Below are 14,179 nucleotides of genomic sequence, written 5' to 3'. Positions count from 1 at the left end.
ACAAATCCTGCAATCTATTCCTCATTAATTTATGTTTGGCAGCAATTCAGAAATAAGTTGTAAGAACGGTTCTGGTGGTGATAGCTTGTACTTGCACTCACCAACAGTTTTTTCCTGGTGCTTTCCTGACCTTTCCTTCATCATGTGCCAAAGATGGCAACTGGCAGTAGCCTGCTACCACCAAACCAGTGTCCAGCCCTTTCCACAGGATCCAGAAACGATGGAAAAGGTCAGCAAAGAAGAGGCCACATATCTTGTTCTTGTGACAACAGCTGACTGCTTATAGTCTTTTTACTCAAATCCATGCTCTGTACACTGCATGAGCAAGAAGTCTGATACTTCAGAAGAGTTTGGTAAGCTTCAGCATCACCTGTTTAAAATGACATTTACCAGCTGGAAGGAGAACACAAAGGTTTAGTTTAAAACTGTTTTCTCCCCAAATGATTGCTGCACAGAAAACATTATCAGACTTTGAAATTCAAGCTAGGCAGCAGGCAAGTTCCTCACTCTTAAGGACAAGTTCATTATGGGCTAGTCTTCAAGGCAATTAGTTGTGAACCCTTTTGCCAGAGCTGGCTAAAAAACATCATGAAACAGCTTTTATGATGTTGCTGTAGGGAATGTACTGGCCAAGGGGTAGAATCACTTTCTGCTGTTGATAGTTTTATGAAGAAACACAGGTAGTCTAATATATAATTCCCCATCTACTCAGTGGCCCAGCTTGCAATGAACAAATTTCAGCAGTACTTCAAAAACTCCCTGGCTATGAAACCATTTCTGGATACAACCTACTGCATTGCTTTAAGTCTATAAAACGTAGAATACTCAAGTGTACAAAGTCTGTATACTACCAAGACTTAGTTTTACTAGCACAGCTAAAGCAGTAAACCCCTTCTCAGTAAAGACAGCATAAAATGCATGCCTTTGTCCCTTTTCCATCAGTACAGAACAAATACACACAAGTACTATTTTGCATTTGTATACCACATATATATATATATAAATTGCTATCCAAGTATAACTTCATTAACATTAAACAAAGCAGTTAGTTTAGAGAAGCCAAACAAAAATCGTACTCAAAACCTAAAACTTTGCGATATACTAGAGAAAAAACATAACGAGGATGAGGCCAACTCTCTCTGTGCAACATCCAGGAGATTGTCAGTTCAGACACACACAGCATCATTCCCTGCATTAATATATCATAGAATCATAGAATGGTTTGGGTTGGAAGGGACCTTGAAGATTATCTAGTTCCAATCCCCTGATATCAAAAGGATATTTTGAAAGCTGGAGGAGTCTCATGAAGGTAAGAGCCTACCAAAGGCCATCAAGGATCTCCTGAGAAAGTAATTTCTTCCCTTTTAACAGAGCATCTAAGTTTACGTACAGACATTATATGCAGAAAAAAAAAAAAAAGAAAAAAAAAACACAAAGTTTGCCTTGATTTAATCACCTGTAGGGCAAAGTTAATTTCAACTCATCTACACTATGTCCTAAACTAGCCAATAAAATGAAATAAATTACCTTATAGATCTTAACCAACTTTATTTCCTATGATTTTATTATAAACCTACATATTAATAGCTATATATGTGACCTAATCTCCTTTACCTTGTCAGTGATTTATGAGAGCAGAATTCCTCAAAACTAGGGCTGGAGAACGTGCCTAATTATAGTCATAAAAAAAGAGGAGGTAAACAGACAACCTTTACATCTCATGAATTTCATTTAAAATATCCTCTCTACAATATTTATATTTGTTTCAACATGTATTTGCAAAGACAACTGAGAGAAGAGTGCTTCTAAAACACAGTTCCAAAGACCTAATGATTATAGGAGTCATCTTGTGCGAGGAACAGCCACTTACTCAGAAGATAATTACATGTTTATCATTAACATAAATCTGCATTTAATTTTCTCTGACACTCAACAGCTATTAGTATAGTTAACATGGCTGCCACAATCTGCCCTCCATTCTCACCAACCATCCTAAAACAGGGAAGGGAGGAAAGAAATCTGTATTAGCCAAATAAGATATAAAGGAGGAAAGGTATGCAGAGGCTTCAAACATCCTTTACGAGCAATATACAAGAATCAAGAACTTATGCCTTAGATACTGGAACAAAGTGAACAAGCAAAACGAGTATTTATAGAAAAAAAAGCAATTTGATTTGCCAAGGAGTTCTGTGTTGGTTTTGCTATTATTGCAGAACCGTGGGTGTGTGAAGTTCATCTCTCTCTTCTGCAGCCTAGCATTTCCTTAGTCAGCAGTTGAGTCTCAACCTCATGTTTGGATAATTATAACCTGATCTTTTGAAAGAATCTGGAAGATCAGAAATGGCTTATCAATGCTCTGCTAAAAGAGCTATAACCAATTTATTTAGAAGTCTGTCAAACAGATTTCACTTTTTAGCACTAACACTATGCCCTGTTCTTGTGTCCTTTATGTTCCACCACCATCAGCCACCAATCTTTATATATCTCTTGCATTCCTGGAAAAAACAAAACAAAACAAAATCTTTCCCATATCCACCCCATGTTAATTTCTTTGCCCATGTTAAACATTACCTAAAAGTTATTTTTTCCACCTCTGTATTTAAGATAAGCTGAACTAGTATCATGGATGAAATTCACCAGTAGCACAGACCAGCATAAAACCATGACATTTAGTCTGTAGTGATGTAGACCCTACAAGAATCTCCTAAAAGAACGGTGGAAAAAAAAAAAGGGGGGGGGGATAACTCTGAAACCTGAGTTTAAATTAGAATCAGTTTTAAAGGGTCCTTTAAGATTTTTTTAGGCTTACATAAAACACATATTTGCTAGTAATTCTAGAAGATGAACTTGACAGGTTCCCAACACGACTGGATATCGGAAACTAACTATAAGCATGCTAGTGTCTCATTCCTGTGATACCTTCTACAATTCTGTCCTACTCACTCTATGACAGCCAAGTGTACTCTCATCTCTTCATAATCAAAAGGTACAGAAGAGTTACAAATTTTTGTTAGAAACTAACTTACTGGGATTCTTTCTTCAATATTAAGCTCTTCTTTCTCTGGAGTTTCCAAAGTAGCTGCTCCAGTGGGGATGAAGTTATCTTTTGCACTGGTGAAGAAGCACCCGGAAACCACTGAAGGGCACCCTGCAGAGCCCAAGCTCCCCTGGCTACTTTCTGCAGAACTAACAGGAAGATTCAAACTATCTGGGGAAATAGCACCAAAATTGTCCATGCTGACATGGCCAGCAGGAATATTTAGGTTGTGAGGCTGATCTTCAAGAGCATCACAATTCTTCTGGTCATCAGTTGGAGAGTTTCCATCCTCTTTAAGGAGCTGAGCAACTCCTTCAGCAGAAATTAAAACATTTGGGTGTGAACTTTGTCCTGTACTGTTACTTTCTGCATCTTCACCGCTAGATCCAGAAACAATCTCAGCTGTAAACTTTTGTATCATGGAGCCTCCTAAACTATTTTCAGGCACTCCTAAAACATTACTTTTTTCTTCTAGAGGCTGCACTGCCTCTGTTGAGTTTGCTGGCAGAATAACTTCAACCAAGGACACATTCCTACTGGAAACATTTACCACATTGTCAGACTGAGATCTAGTAAGAGGGTGGACAAGCAGTAAGCTTTTATTATGAAAACGCAAACTTCCCAGGGAACCTGTCTCTCTAAAGGAAGCAGCGACATTATCTTTGCGGTCTCTACTGCTTCTTTGTATTAACAAAATATTGTTTGAAGAACTGGCAATTGCACTGTAGGCTTTCCTTCTAGGAGAAACTCCACCTGGGTCACATGAAGTCACTGCATCAGATACCTCCTCTGGCTGGCTCACGTTCCAAGCCCCTACCTTCTCCATGAAACTAAGCGATGGGAGAGACTGAATTCTTCCAGTGTAGGGATATTTCAATTTTAAGGACTCAAAATGTTCATTGTTTTCTTTCTCAGCATATTGGAGTGAATGCTGCTTCTCAACAGATGTAGGTGTAGTGGTAGATGAGTTCCCTGAAGTTTCTTCATTTAAGCATGAAGGAGAGGCCTGAATATCTGATTTAATCACAGTGACACCAAGTTCTTCTGCCTTAACATTTTTCTTTAGAAGTAACCCTGGAGTAGACTGATAGCTTGGATGAGCAATATGTACAGAGAATGAGCCATCACCTACAAGATTAAAGGAAGGGGAAATGCCTGTAACTTTGTGTCCCCTTTCTATGGAAAAATCTGAAATAGTTAATTCACTCCTGCTTACTCCAGGTTCTACTTCCACTGGGGCATCCTCATTGCATGAAGAAGGAGCTTCCATGTCAGTCACAACTAGCTGTTTAGGTGCACAATCACTGGTACTTGTCATGGTAGGGATAAACTCCTCTTTCTCAAATCTCACTGCAGGAGACAGTTGTTTCTGCTGATGATCTAGGAAAGCTCCCTGGAGTGCCTCAGTAACAGCCACGAACTTCAAGCTTTCAGAGCCATTTAAATGCACTCCATGTTCCTTCGACGCTCCTTTGCCTGTTCCAGAAGTCTTTGCAGAAAAAACATCTTGAGCATCTGAATTTTTACAACTGTCTTTCCTCAAATCATCAGATAAATTATTAGACAAATCAAGCTCAGGAACCTTCTTTTCTTTTTCCAGCTTCTCTAGCTGCCTCATGCACCCTTCTGACTCACTCTCAGCCATTTTTACCTTTTCCTTTTGCATCTCTCTTTCACTTTTTTCTGAATTCTTAGTCAGTGCTGTTTTACAAGAGGAGTTTTCTGAAGATGAGAACTCATCATGCCTCAATAACCCTTTTTCCTTCTCTGAAAGCTCAAAAACAGTGGCTGGTACATTGCTGTCATGGAAGAAACATTCATCTTTTACAGATACGCTGCAGGTCTGCTTTGCAAGAGAAGTTTTCATTTGGTTCAGTCTATTCGCCTTGGTTAGCATCACCTTTGAAGTGGAGTTTGCTAAATTGCCACTTGTGTGGAGAATCAATGCCTCCTCATTAGTACCATTTTTACAGTCTTCATTTGCCTCCTTGCTCACAAGTAGTTGTCCAGAAAAAGAGGTTTGCTGAGACAAACAACTGGCATCACAAGGTTCCACATGTCTGAATGGAAGAGGATGCTGGGACAAAGCAAAGCAGTCACTGGGTGCAGAGTCTGTGTCTGTCAGTAACACAGCTTCACAGATGTGCGAAGGCTTTGAATGCTCCTCAGATGCACCAGAAACATCAGGAACTCCTCTATAAGAGGCAAGAAAAGTAAGTGAATTTCTGATCATATTTTTTATTTCAACATCCATATTCTCTGCTTTAATATAAGAGGCAGAAGTAGAATGTCACTCAAACAAATAACTGGGGTTTAGCAACATACACATAAATACATCCCCTGAACAGGCCAAAATATGAAGAAATGTAAAGAAAGTCCAAACAATATCAAAAAAGCCCTACTGCCCTATAAAATAAAGGTTTGAAAATAATATTAGTTTCTACTTAGTAATACTGTCAATATTTTTCAACCTATTTAGGACTAAGGTGTTTTTTACTAACAGGTTGTTTATTAGTTAAAATATAGGAGTTGCTTACACACACACATAAATTTGCATGTGATTTTGTTTGGTTTTTTTAAATATAAATCACCTTCTTCAGTTTCATTATATCAATTATTTCTTTAAAGGATATAAAATAAGCCACATCTCAGATGAACACAAGCAACAAATTCCTATAAGCTTCTAATATTTTTATTGTGGATTTTGAATTAATAGTTATTTTATATGAAAGTGATCATCAAACCACAATCAATATTACTCCATGCAAGTAGATCACCAGCTCTGATGGAACCAAGTTCTGATCCACAAAATGAAGTCACAGTGTATCATCACAGTGCAGAAAAGACCTTGACTCTATGTAAGCACTGCTCAGCGATAACAAAAACATCCCTGTATAATCAACACTGTTTTCAGCACAAATCCAAAACATAGCCCCATAGTAGCTACTGTGAAGAAAATTAACTCTATCCCAGCAAAAACAAGCACAGACTTTTACTGAAATACCTATCTTTATATATTCATACTTCATATAAAAATATGTATTTTAAATTAACACATAACATATATTACTCCAGTATATACAAAACACAGTATTATTACATGTACATGTCTGCATGTATTTACTACTGTAAATGCAAGCTGTATTTGATTTTTGTCCCCAAAATTTCATGAAGTTTGAAATATTTCAGAGTCTAGGAAAGCTAAAAAGATGTCTGAGAGGGTGGAGTTCCTCATTTTCCCATTTTCTTCAGGTACATTAAGATGACAAGTTCAGAAGAGGCTTCTTCTGGTTTTCCCTTGTTCAAACTCTTTTGAAGGCAAAATAAAAAGATGAGTACAACTCTGACAATGCCTTCTCTCTATACAAAACAAATAAAGAGTAAACCACACCTTTGTCTTATTTCTGTGACCATAAAACTGTAATTATTTAATTACCAGATGTAGGACAATTCATGGCCGCTTGGGAAAAAAGGTTTGCATTCTGTCATGACACCAGGTAACTTTATCCTACCTTAAGGGAATAAAATTCATTTCTGATTGCTGGAGAAGCATCTCATCTGAAAATCTTTGGCCTTGTGTTGAATACATCAGCAGTGGAAGACAGGGAGAGAATTGACTGTCTTGAATATCTGTTAAAAATAACAGTAACACGGTAATAAAAGCTTGCCAGGCAATCCCTCTTTAAACTGCTCTGCCAACAAATACAGCCTTCAAAATTCAAAAACATGCCAACTGCAGTGAAAATTATGTAATCCCATCATTTAAATCCTCTGCTGAAGCATGTTCCCTCATGTATTAAATTCAGCTTTCTTATCACGTATCAAATTCAGGTTTCTTCTTGTCAATCTCAAAATGCTACACAAACACTGACATCTCTAACTTACCCTCTTATCCTTAAACTTCTTTTTGCGCACATCCCTATCCTTTTCCGCTCGCTAGTCAGTACCTCCCCTGGTGATTTCCATGCAGTCTGTACACGTCGGAGAGTGTCCACAGGGCTTCTACCAAGATCTTTAAAAACCAAGAATCCCCACTGATGCCTTTCCCAGTCTCCATTTTTCCATAAATTTTGATTATAGAAAAGGCTGCATAGGTTTTTTTCTTTAGGGTTTCAAGATACAAGTAATAAACTTAGTCATCACAATTATACCAGTACCACTATCTACTACTGTAGCAATAAATTTAAGTTCCCATCATATATTTCTTTGTTCTTTGAGGTAGTTGGCACTTCTTTTTTCAGTTTGCTGCTTACAAAAACAAACAGAAATGTTTTATACCACAAGAAGAAAAACAACTAAGCTGGTATCTGGTAAGTGTAAATGACTACATACATGTTTGACGCATGCAAAAAAAACTCCTTCCAATAATTTGATAAGCAAGCTTTTTTTTTTTTAAAGCAAAAAGCTATTTGTCATCAAGAGTATGACTTCAGAACCAGAATTCACATTCATTTAATTTAGGTTCATTAGTTTTCAACCATCTCAGACAAGCTATACTCTGTATCACTTACAGAAGCATAATCACATCAGATAAGATCACCATTACGTACAAAAAAATCAAGTTTACATTACGTCAACTTTATCCTGAGGCTTTCTACAGCCTGTATTACATCACCTGATGAGTGGTATCCAACCACAAGACAACTTTTCTGATTAATTTTTAATTTAATACTTCCAATTAACTTTTTTTTTTAATTACTTTAGAACACTATGTACTGAGAGGATAGTTATATTGATAGAAATAATTCTACATCATACAGCAAAGCTGGCTCAAAATTTGGATGCCCTCTAGTTCCACCTCCTCAGCAGCTACAAAAATAATAATACGATTGCTATACAGTTTCAAAGATTCCCTTCCATCTCAGCAGCTGTCTCCACCACATGGCCAGCCTAATGTCTCCTAGAGAAAGCCAAACTTATACTTTAGCATCTGTAGTACAGATGGCACAAACATGCTATAGCAACTTCAGTGGGGAGTCTTTGTTTTTCTAGCACCCAGTACCTCTTTAAAGCTAAACTCTCCCCCTTACTTCATTAGATAAATACATTGCACTAGTCACCACTCCATTTCACTTTCATCTTAACTATTTCCAATACCAAACATGAATGAAAAGTAAGAAAAGCCAACTGCTTTTTTGCAAGTTTATAGGAAAGGATATGTATCTTAAAACAATAGTTACTAATAGCTACTCCTGAGCAACTTGACACAAGGAGACATTCAGAAGAGGCTCCAATGTAGACTGGTGAGCACCTGCACAAAGCTGGATGAAAAAATAATTATAACACACATGTAAGTCTAAAAAAAGTCGAGGAGAAAATGGCAGCATCAGCATAGAGGGAGCAGGAGCCAAGGAAATAAGGAACAAGGTCACGGATGTCTCATTTATAATATAACAGAGCCCTGAGGCACCTTTATATTATAGGGCACAACCAAGGTTGTGGTCTAATGTACCAGACTGATTGGTATTTACGTGATTTTAATCACAATTTGAATCATGATTTAAAATCATGGAACAGGAGACTGATCTAATTCACTGTAATCTCCTTAGCATTTATTTAAAATGTACTTTACAGAAAACAAAGAGGTTTGGTTTCAGTGGCTGATACTGACTTAGAACCAAATAGAACTTGCACATTTGATTTGTTATTCCCAACCACTAACTGGGAACAGACAATATGTACAATGCATTTATTCTGTTTATAGTGTACATTTATTCAAACAATTTTTTGTTGTTATACTTGAAAATACTGAGAAGATTAACCATAGTTAATGCAATTCTGTATCCAAGCTAAAGATGCAAAAACACATATTTTGAGAAACATTAAGCAAGTTGGAATCTAAACTATCTTAGCTGTGTTAGATGTACTTTTTTTCCTCCCAAATCTTGTTTTACATTTAAAATGATATTAGTGAACAAAGGCAATAGTAATCGCAGTTATCGAATTAGACTTGTCATCTCACATCATGATATACTTCGTGTTTTCAGAAGTGGCATCTCATTTGTATTCATACAATAGAAAAGGAAAATAAGCTTTCCTGATTTTCAGCTTAACGTCTTCACTTTGAATGAAAATGTGTTTTCAAGCTAAACTGAAAGTCAGGAGCAATTAAATAAAAAAAGTTTTCTGCACAATAAAGACTGGGTGTGCTGTCTTTGTAAATGAAGAAATGAAAAAGACTGAGGGAGGAAACCAAAAATAATTGAAAAAAAAAGCTGTCAAATGCCATCAAAAATAGATCTTGGCAAACAATTTTTTTTTTCAGTGCAACTACACATGTATTGATAAAATAAGTGTGCATATACACATATATATACACACACACACCCCATAAGTCACAACATTTGGCTGATAAATCAACGTTTTAAAGATATATCAACAAAAATTTAAGTACCACTCAACATTTGTATTAAGAAAGTCAACCCAGCACTCAAACAGATAAAAAATGATTTAGCATTCTCCAAGCAGAATTATAAACAGGAAATCCTCACTGCATGGATATGCATCTAGTCAGCCCCTTCAAGAGCTGTTCTTGTCCCTACCCTATTTGAAACTTCAGAAATCCCTAAGTTCTTACAGAGAAGGCACACAGACGAGGCAGATTGCCAAGCAATAAATATCTCGCTGCACAGGCCATTGATAACAGGGCAGTCTGGGTCACCTGGCATCACAGCACGGCAAAGCATAGAAGTTTTAGTATAACTGAAGTCCAGCCATACGTTGGTGGGAACGAAGTGCCCCAGCAAATCTAACAGAGTCAAGGACTACCTCAGAAAGCAACAACTCCAATGAGGACTTGGAGGTCATGACAAACAAACCACCGATAGGAGGCCAGTGCAATACTGTATCCAAAATGGCACGCAATTTTTCCATACATCGAAAAAGAAGAATAGTGAATAAGTAGTAACAAGGACTATTCTTTCCAACCTCCTACTGAAACTACTATTGAAATGGTATTTGCAGGTTCTGATGACCATAACTCTTGTTTTTGTAAATATCACAGGAAGATCAGAGAAAACAGCTAAAAGATTGAAGAAACATGCCTCATCACAAGAGCCTCCTGGAACTAAATCTGTTTAGTATAATCAAAGAGAAGATTAAGGATGACTTGATTACATTTGTATGTACGTATGCAAGAACAGAAATTTGGTCGTTAAAAGCATTTCAGTTTGGATAATATGTAACAAGAATCCAATGTAAAACACTGAAGCTATGCAAATGTAGGTGACAAGACACTTCTGAGTGCATCAACACGATACAATATAGCTGGCTCTCTACAAAATGTGCAAGGCAGTTTAGATATATCATTAATAGCTTCAACAGTTATTCAAACAGCACAAATGAGCCTTGCTTCAATTCTCTCTTCCCTCTGTCCTCAGCCTTTTGCATGTATTCCTGAACAAGAGACCCTGAGTTCTCCATCTCCACTTGAAGCAGTAAGACTATACCTCAGCAAGAAGGGAGAGCCCCAATCTCTCCACCCCAGCCCAGAGATGTGTTCCTCCCCCCAGGCAAGAGAACTCTGATCCAACTGAAATGTAACCATCTCCACTTCCAATCCTACCATTACATTTCAGCCTGAACAGCGAGCTGATCTGATTGCACTGATTCACATAGTGGGTTTAGCAGAGGGGATGCAGGAGGAACAATTATGCAGGACAAGGAAAAGCCAGACTCTTCCTTTTCAGCAGTAGACTTTAGCTGACTAAATATACCGCAAAACTGTACCCTCACGCTAGCCTCCATTTCAGGCAGCCTTGCTCCCCTGGCTTCTCCAAAGAGTGTTCTGGTTTTGTCGTGTAGCAGAGAACTGCCTTAGGCTGACACTACCTTACCTTCCCCAGAGGTTTCCAGTCGGAGGAACTGTGGTGGTGATCACTGACTTGCAGCAGCAGATGACTGACAAGGCCAGGAAAGAAGAGCGAGGAAGAAAGGAAAACCACCCCCCCAGGAAAAAAAAAAAAAAAAAAAAAAAAGAGAAGGAAAGAGAATAGTCAAGATTCACTGCAGCCCCATCCTCCATAGAAACCCTCTCTTCCAGCTTGCCCCCTGCAGCAACCTGCAGAGATGACCTGTAAAAGCACCCTTATGAAGTTCAATAGATGACATTTAACCAGGGCTACAAAACTATTTTTTTTATATACATAAAATATAAATCCAGCCATGTCACATGTTCTACCTCCTCTGGCTTTTTCTGAACATTTTCTAATCTTACAGCACATGAACTCTAATGTTTTCAGTAACTTACTTTCTTCAGGAGGCAGAAGGATCATCGCTATCATATTCTAAATGCTTATGATGATTTAGGGGCTCATTACACTCAGACATAACCTAGGTTTTGCAGGCAGAGAAGCAGGTGCTCGATGCTTAAAGCAGCAAGTGACGTCAGTACAACACTCTTCGAGCATCTTGTGTCAAAACAGTAATTCTTCCCGCTGTCGCTCTGAAGGTCAAAAGCTTCCTCACAGTTGAATTCACTGAACAAGCAAAGCTGGGCATGCTACTTTATCTTACAGCCTGCTGACAATTCTGAATGCCAGAGTCAAATTGCCATTTGTGGAAGATAAAAAAGGAAGGCAAAACAAAAACAAAACCTTCTTGGCTTTGTCAATCTGTTCCACAATGTAGCAGGAGCAATTTCAATACAACTGTCATTGTGATTTCCCCCCCCCTCCCTAAATGAAATTCAAAACACTTTTTGAAGAGAAGAAGGAATAAATTAGTATTATAGCTTATGTTTCTCCCTCCCCTCTCACCTCTCCTCCCATATCTGGAAATTTAAGTGCATATACAAAAAAGCCTGTAGCTACTGGCACACTCTCTAGAGAGCAACAAATAAAATAGCAGCAGTATAGAGAATTCTTACATCTTTGTATCATATTAAAAAGCCTTATGCTTTCCCTTTAATTCCAGTTGTATTTAAAAGGCAAACCTTGACAAATATCAGGAAATTTTTCTTGATGAAATGGTTTCCAGTTCTGCAAATGATAATAATGTGGACAAAACTCTATAAAATATACTAAATACAACAAACCTACACAGAGGATGTAGGCGAAGACAAAGCATACCTAACCTACCATGTCCTTTCACTTTCTAATATGTATCTTAAACCTCAATTTCCTACATGGCAAAACAAAAAAGGGGATTTTATTCAGTATTAACCAACTCTAGCCAGACAGCAACTCACTGTGATGCACACATGGCTTTTAATTACAAAGCTGTCTGTAGGCCCAAACATGAGATAGCCAAGGGTGCTTTTTATTTCATAAAGGAGAAAATCTCTTCAAAAACATCTCAGAACAGAAGCAATTCCAAATCCACAGCAGCTAGCAATTAATTCAGCCGTACCAAGCTTGTCTGCCTGTGTTATGCTAGAATAGAACCTCACCTCATCTTCTTAACACAGTCTTTAAAAAAAAAAAAAAAAAAAAAAAAGGGGGGGGGGGGACAGCCTTAGGGCAGCAAGGGACAGGGCTTAGTGTTCAGTGTAGACTAAAAGCAACATATTAACTCTGTATTACTGTAAAAAGTGCTGGTCTTTCTTTTAATGCTTTTGTATGACACACAGGATTTTTAAAGTTCTTTCATCAGATGTATTACCTCTACCGAAGCTAACCTCATCCCAGATTCTATCTGCCTTAACAGATAGAAGTCATTTTCTGCCTTGTTTTTCTTCATGGAAATCCATGTATATTCACCACCATGAAGTTAAAAGAGAACCATATACAAGAAAATCCCTAAACAAGTAAAACAAGAGGTTCAAGCAGAGAAACAGCAATTTTTTGAACCAGATAATCCAAGTTAGCAAAACCAAATTCAATCTTTGAAGAAAGTGTAACAGGAGACACAAGGGAGAGTTGCAGCCATCAGTGCAAGACCTACAGTGGAAGGCATTGAGCCTTGGGCCTCAGAGGGGTTCAGTATGAACTAGAACCTCTGGATCCAGATGCACCAGAGATGTTCTCTCTCCCCTTAGAGGCTCCTTCACAAAGGATGGATCAAAGCATTATCAAAATAACCACAAAAACTGATGAAAATGAGCAAGAGCTGCACATTGCAATAACAGCTGAACTCATCAAACCCTCAGGAGTTGTCATGAGGGTCTACCAGGCTATTCCTAAGGCAATTTCAACTCCATCCCCTCAAGCAGTTGTTAACTTCAGAACAAACAAAAACCCAAAAAGCAACCTACATACACGTAAGATTACACAAGCAGGAATGGCAAGGAATTGCTACGGAATGGCAAACTCTAAGTTGAACTTGCAGTTAACTGGAAGCAACACAGGTTTATTTTGAAATATCACAAGCAATCATGTTATTTGCCTGTAATAATTTTGTTTGTTTGTGAAAAAAACCTAGCACAATGGTGCAGTGAAAGCAGCTTTAGAAGCACCTTCATTCAGGAATTTCAGTTGCATCCTGGAAAAGCAAGTCACAAATACAATAACCTAATGGGCACCATAACACTTGATTTTGCAGTGATCCTCTGAGGGATATCAATACAAAAAGAAACACTTTAGGCTTAGTAACAGCATTTTTAAATTATGCGTTTCCAAGGAAGTGTATGCAAGTATATGCACAAAAGGAGTCTAGGTGGTGCGTCATAAAAGTGAAGAAAAAAGAAAAACAAGAGTTATCAGCAGGTAAAAAGTTAACAGATAACATAACAGTAAGTTACAGTATACTTACACAATGGTCTGCACAGGAAAATTAATAATTCAGTTGGAATTGAGACAGAGCTAATTTTGAAAGCCAGAAGTTAACATACAGTGCATGATCAAATTTAATGTTAGAACTAGCATTTAAGAGTTGAAAATAAAATACAAATCTATGCCTAAATGCAACAACTGCTAATTTCAGAGTGGAACAAATGGATAAGAATCATGTCTTTGGGTCTGGTGAACAGTTGTTTAGCATAGTAATTTGGATGTGTAAGGAAGCAGAAATGCAATAAACAGAAATAATGCAACTAAGGCAAGCAAGGAAAGTGTTCTAGCTTGGGTAACTAAAACAGCTGTTGATAACAGTCTTGGCTAGTTTGGTCTTCTATAGATAGCACAGAAGAGAAAGTAAACCACTTCAGCCGTATGAGTATTGTTAATTATACATTGCTTAGTTCTGCTTTTGCTGGTTTTGGTTTCA

At 37.7% G+C, this 14,179-nt stretch overlaps 1 protein-coding gene across 1 annotated transcript in view; it reads right to left on the bottom strand.

The window, feature by feature from the left end:
• LOC115343219 (Alstrom syndrome protein 1) overlaps positions 1-1,633 on the bottom strand; it is a 43,817-nt gene extending 42,184 nt beyond the window's left edge. Inside the window, exon 1 of the mRNA XM_030018954.1 lies at positions 1,615-1,633. The gene's annotated coding sequence lies outside the window, so the exon portion shown is untranslated. The remainder of the gene's footprint in view (positions 1-1,614) is intronic.
• Between the last annotated feature and the right edge of the window lie 12,546 nt (positions 1,634-14,179).

The sequence above is a fragment of the Aquila chrysaetos genome, chromosome 1, assembly GCF_900496995.4.
Source record: "Aquila chrysaetos chrysaetos chromosome 1, bAquChr1.4, whole genome shotgun sequence".
Lineage (NCBI taxonomy): Eukaryota > Metazoa > Chordata > Aves > Accipitriformes > Accipitridae > Aquila > Aquila chrysaetos.
Note: the sequence above shows the minus strand (reverse complement) of the source record. Positions and strands in the feature narration are given on the sequence as shown.